This window comes from Lepidochelys kempii, chromosome 24 (genome assembly GCF_965140265.1).
Source record: "Lepidochelys kempii isolate rLepKem1 chromosome 24, rLepKem1.hap2, whole genome shotgun sequence".
NCBI lineage: Eukaryota > Metazoa > Chordata > Testudines > Cheloniidae > Lepidochelys > Lepidochelys kempii.
The window spans coordinates 16,231,187-16,237,355 of record NC_133279.1 but is presented as its reverse complement, the minus strand read 5'-3'; the positions used below and the strand labels follow the sequence as shown (position 1 = coordinate 16,237,355).

Here is a 6,169-nt window from a genome sequence, read left to right as displayed (position 1 = left end):
CTCTGACTTGGCTTGGTAAACACTCCCAGCACCCAAATGCAAAAAAAAAACACCTTTGGATCCAGGAAAGAGCACTTGGGAGTTCCTCCCTGTGGGATACCCTCAAGCCCTTTTACCCACCCTCCGGGGAAGAGCTGAGAAGAAAACAAAGGAAATTAGCTGTTGCCACCAGCTAATCAAACAGCGTAGACCCAAACCTCTTCGGACACAACAATCCAAATCCTGTTTTTTAAAAAAAACTTAAATTTTATTAAAAACGAAAAGAAAGAAAATACATCTGGAGTTTAGGCTTTTGCTAGATTTTAAAAGAGCAATTCCAAAAATCAAGCACCCAAACTAGCTTTCTTGGGGGTTCACCTTAAAGGTTACAAGCCAACAAAAGCATCTGGGGTTTAGCACAGAGGAGTCCACAAGCCTTAAAAAATAAACAGAAATAAACCTAATTGCGTCTTTCCAAACATTCCTAACTTACTTACATATTTGGGTTGTTAAAAGTAGTTCTAGATACGATCTGATGATTTTTATGTCTGGTTCAAACTTTACACAGCATTCCTTCTACTCCAGAGAAGAGCAACCAAGCCACAAAGGGAAAGCTTTCTTCCCAATTTTAAAAAGGTCTCGCCTTCCCATTGGCTCTTTTGCTCTGGTGTCCTTTTCTTTACCTGGGGGACTTTTTTAACTCTTTACAGGTAAAGCAAGCAGAGAACAGCTACCAAGAGAGATATTACAGCTAACTGGCTGGCTGTCCATGAAGGAAAGCTACCTCATTTATCACAGAGCTGTAGGAGATGCTGCTGTTCGCCAGGGAGACTGAGAGATCCCTGTCTCTGGAGCTGAACCCTCTCATCCAGGTGATCTGGGGAGGGGTCCTGGAGCAGTTCCCTGGAGCCTGGCAGGTTATGTTCATCGGCTGCCGGGCAGCAGCACCTCGGGAACCCCCAGCACCAGCTGCTCCGTCAGCTCTGCGAGACCAAGGAGAGGATGGGTGTTCGCTTGGGAGATGAGGCCTTTGGTTTTCACCTCTAGGGGGCGCCAGCTCCAATTCAGCCCCGGAGTAGGGGTCTGGCTGAGTCAGGGAGGTGGGAAATGGAACACGGGGCCTTTCCCCTCTACGGGTGCCGGCTCCAATCTGCCGCAGGGCAGGGGACTGGTTGGCTCAGGTGGCAGCGGTGGGATACCCGTGATGATGAGTGCAGGCTGTGTTGCTCCCTAGCTGTGCTGGAATGATTTTGCCCTGGTGATGTGCAGATAATTGCAGCCCCTGTCCCCATCTGTCACATCCTCGATGCCCAGCTAGCAGCCCACCTTCTCCAGGTCCCCCAGCAACCAGAAGTGGCCCCACGCCTCCTCCAACAACTCCCTGTAGAGGATGGTGGCAGCGATGGTTTTCCCCCAGAAGACGTCCGCTTGCTCCATGGATCAAGACAGATCCCCTCTCCAATCCAGGGGTGGTTTGCGGCCTGAACGTGGAGGAATCCTGCATGGGAGAGATGGGGCAGGAGGAATAGACTGTTCTGGAGGGATCCACCGGAAGGCGCAATTACACAAAGTCATACAAGGTCTTAGCACGTGAGCAAGTGTTCAGTCTTTGGAGAAATGCTAATCAATTATGTTCATTATTTTATGTAGATATATACCTCAATCTCTATATCTGAATATATGTATTATACTATAATGTTATTATATATATATACATACACATACACAGTATATAGGTGTATACTCAGGTGGCCAACCTGAGCCTGAGAAGGAGCCAGAATTTACCAATGTACATCGCCAAAGAGCCAGAGTAATACGCCAGCAGCCCCCCATCAGCTCACCTGCTCCCTCCCTGCACCTCCCGATCACTGTTTTGGGGCATGCAGGAGGCTCGGGGGGAGAAGCAAGGGCACGGCAGGCTCAGGGGAGGGGGCGGGGCCTGTGGCAGAGCCAGGGGCTGAGCAGGGAGCACCCCCTGGCACATTGGAAAGTTGGCATCTGTCGCTCCAGCCCCGGAGTCGGTGTCTGTACAAGGAGCCGCATCTTAACGTCTGAAGAGCCGCATGGGGCTCCGGAACCACAAGTTGGCCACCCCTGATATAGAGAGTATCTAATTATGCCGACTTTTATGTTACTATGGAGAGAGAGAGAGAGAGGGAGAGTGTATATACATAATCTATTTTATATAATAATGTTAATTATGTTTTGTTCGTATTAAAATTACTGCACAAAATTTTGGTTGTTTTTTAAAATAAATGTTTTGTGGAAATCTCTCTGTTTCTTAAAAAAATAATCACAGCGAGACTTTGGGGTTTTCCAAATGTTTCACAGAGACGTCGGCCGTTTAAAACAAATGGTCACTGGAAAAAATTCATTGGCTAGGAATTTTTCACACAACAAAATCCCAAATTTTTCAATTACCAGGCCCACCTCCCATGATTTAAAATATCTTCAGGGTACAGAAAAAAATGGACATTTGAATTAACAGAGATCGATCGATCGATAGATAGAGGGGGTGTATAGGGATAGACAGACAGATAATGACTGGCAATTAACACTTACCCTCAAAGAGCATAGCAATAAGAGACGGACCACAGTTACCAGGATCCTCATGTTACCAGTCATGTCAGGTTTCGATTGCAACTTTGGGGCTCCAAGATTTCCGAGAGAATCTCTTTTTTCTGGAGTCTGATTGAACCTGGTAATTCCCAAGACCCAGGAAAAACATGAGTCAAATACTGAGCTCAGTACAATGAACAAGGATCCGTCGCCAAGCGCTGAGATGCGGCCACCTCTGGGGTGGGGAGTGGGGGCTGTTTATATAGGGATCCCTTCCCCGGCTGGCACTGAGATGTGGCCACCTCCAGGTGGGGCATCTATTTAACAGCAACGGAGGGAAACCTGCTGGGCAGCTAACTAAAAAGAGTCGGAAACCAAATAGTGATTAACCAGAGGCAGAATGTAACACACCAAACTAGGGGCCGGCCCGGGCCCCGGGGTTCCTGCCCCGGAGCTTACCCCAGCGACCAGGGGTCTGCCCTGATCCGCATGAATCCAGCGCAGCAAGTTCTAACCCACTAGACCTGGCAGCCACAGTCCCAGCAGGAATCTGCCCCGGGCTCTCTCCTTCCCCCACTGGCTGGGGACCTATGTCCAAGCAGCTGCACCCCACTGTTCAATGGGACCAGTTGTCACGGACTCACAGGACTCGAGCTCTCTGTCGGCTCCGTACGGTCCCTGGGAGGAAACCCCTTCAGTGCGACAGCCCTTCTCGGGGGTCAAGCCACTCCACTTCCTGGAACCGCACCTCTCTGAGCTTCAGCACACCTGTCTCTCGCCATGGACCCACTCAGGGAGTCCACTCGCTCTGGACCCCCGGGACCTCCACTCCCCGAGGGAATAATGTCGCCCTGTTCTCTAGCCTGGAGCAACTCTCAGCCAGCGTAACACAGGGGGGTTTATTGAGCATCTGAACCCAGCACAGGAAACTCTCAGGGCCTCAGGCTTGGCCTCCTTCAGCACCGTACATCTAGATCTGTCCCACCTCCAGGTGGGCTCTGGCTGCTCTCTCCTCCTAGCCCAGAGACCCCCTCCTTCCAGCTGGGCATCTGACATCACCATCATCCAAGCCCCACCTCTGTCCTGTGTCTTCTGTCCCAGGTAGACAGGCTGCCTGGGCCCCTCTTCTCCCAGCCTCTCCTCTCATCCATCCTTTGTTTCCCCTCTGTCTGGAACCGGCTGGTCAGGTCACCGGGGTCCTCTCCCCGCAGCCCATTGTCCTCCCGCTGGCCAGAACCAGCTGTGACTCCCGAGCTCGGCCTCCCGCTTATCAGGTCACCAGTCACTGGGGTATCCATTCTCCAGGCCATTGGGCCCTCTGTACCAACAAACTCCCTCTCCCACCACCTCGTTAAACCAGTAACACCCAGGGAAACTGAGTCCCACACCCTCTGCATGCAAGCCATTGAAAAAACAAAACAAAACACCCCGCCTTGTCACACTTGCGGCTCTCGCCGATGAAGCCAACTCACCCATTGGAAACTTCCTGTTGTGCAAGATCCACTCAGCGACCAGCTTCCCAGCACAGCCACCGGTGCCCACACGCAGGGGGGCAGAGCTGACGTGCCGCTGGCCTGGGACAGAGCGGGCCAGGGTCTGGCTGGGGTGGGAGACTCGAAAGGGCCCAGCCGTTGGGGCTGGTCCCAATGCCCCTAGGGGTTCCTGTGTTTCTTTTAGTTATCGGTTTCTCCCAAACCCTTGTGTATCTCAACACCGGGCAAGGAGTCCTTGTATAAACAGCCCCCACGCCCCACCCCAGAGGCAGCCACATCTCCACGCCGGGGAGAGGTCCCTGTGTAAACAGCCCCCAGGACCCAGGCCAGATTCAGAGCTGTGTCTCACCTCTTAAGTCGAAGGATGGAGTCTGTGGCAGGCCGTGGAATCCAGCTGCCTCTCCTGATCCAGCCGGGAATTCACAAGGGAATCCCCAGACTCAGTGACCCGTGAGGCGTTTGAGGAACCGAGAGACAGAAAGCAAACATCTGCGCTCAGTGGACCGGCTCCGATCTGCTGGTGTGTCCCCTGCTGAGAGACCGTAGCGGGGAAGGACCCCGAATCCCATTCCCACACTGTGGAGCCAGATAGTGTCCCACCCTGGGGCAGATCGGAGCCAGCACCCCCTGGAGGGGAAAGGCCCCATGCCCCATTCCTCCCACCCCCAGCCAGTCTTCCCACGTGGGGGCTGGAAGCCGGCTGTCGGTGGGAGCTGGCCTGTGTCTGTGACAATCTCCGTCTTGCATCAATGGCCCCGAGATCTCCAGGACTGGAACCAGCTTGTGCAAGACGGGCTAGGGCCAGATTCACAAACTGACTTCCCCTTCCTGTCTTGAAATCTCACATCTCACCCCAGCCCTCGCCCTGACACTTGCACCTGCTCCCTGCCAGGCAGGTCTCCGCACACATCCGGCTCTTCCCATTGGAGTTGGGATTCGCTCGCCGTCCTAACCAGGCATCTGCTGTTCCAGTGCGCTGTTCCCAGCTGCCCCACCCCAGAGGTGGACGCATCTCAGCTCCAGGTGAACAACCCCTGGACAGTGTCGCTGTGCGGCTGTTCCCCAGCTGCCCCACCCCGGAGGCGGCTGCCTCTCAGCTCGAGGTGAGTGATTAGTGTCTGCAGCGTGTTCAATACAATAAGAGGTGTGAGCTGCTAGCGTTCAAATATTATTGTAGGACTGCAAAAAGCAGTAATAAAGGGATAGAGCTGGGATCGGGGGCAGGTAGCCAGGATTCCTGGGTTCCATCCACAGCTCTAGGAGGAGACTGAGGTGTAGAGGGTCTCAGAGCCAGGTGTGACAGGTTCGGTCACAGAGATCCCCTTGGGACTGTCGCCTGAGGTGCTGAAGTTATCTCTGAGCCTGTTTTCCCTGCTGGCTTGGGACTCCAGAACCCTGCCTTGTTGAGCCAGACACGCTAGCCTGCTGCAACACAGATCCGGGTCTGCTCCACACCCCCAAAGCTGCAGACTTTAAACAAAAACAACTCAGCAAGTCACCTGTCTCCAGCACCCAGTTCCCAATGTGAGCACAGACCAGACCCTTTGTCTTCAGGACACCGAAATCAATCAGGTTCTTAAAAGAAGAACTTTATTTATAAAGAAAAAGTAAAAGAATCACACCACAAAATCAGGATGGAAGGTAACTTTACAGGGTAATAAAAAGATTTAAACATAAAGGATTCCCCTCTGGCTCAGTTTCAGTTACAAAAACAGGAATAAAACTACCTTTGTAGCATAGGAAAATTCACAAGCTAAAACAAGAGATAACCTAACGCATTTCCTTGCCTTTACTTACAATTGCTGTAATTTTACATAGTAAATTCCAGGTATATTTTCAGGAGATGTTTTACCTGCTTGGCTTCTCTGTCTGTCCTGAGAGGGAACCAAAAAGAAAGCCCCCTTCTCCCCGCCCCCACCTCCCCGGATTTGAGAGTATCTTCGTTCCTCATTGGTCCTTTTGGTCAGGTGCTAACTAGGTTATGGAACTGTTTATCCCCTTACAGGTAAGGTAATTTAGTACAGCTGCCAAGGAGGAATTTTAGGCTACTCTTCCCTCTATATTTATGACTGGGATACAGGTCTCTGTGCACCTCTTCCACTCCATTACAGCCAGTTCATGCTTCTGGGTCTCAATTT

General features: G+C 52.0%; 1 long non-coding RNA gene across 1 annotated transcript; it reads right to left on the bottom strand.

The window, feature by feature from the left end:
* Window positions 1-281: 281 nt before the first annotated feature.
* On the bottom strand, window positions 282-4,465 carry LOC140902525 (uncharacterized). Its single transcript, XR_012156083.1, has 3 exons — window positions 4,381-4,465; window positions 2,542-2,677; window positions 282-1,477 (listed from the first exon to the last, which is right to left on the bottom strand). It is a non-coding gene; the product is annotated as an uncharacterized lncRNA (long non-coding RNA).
* Window positions 4,466-6,169: the final 1,704 nt, after the last annotated feature.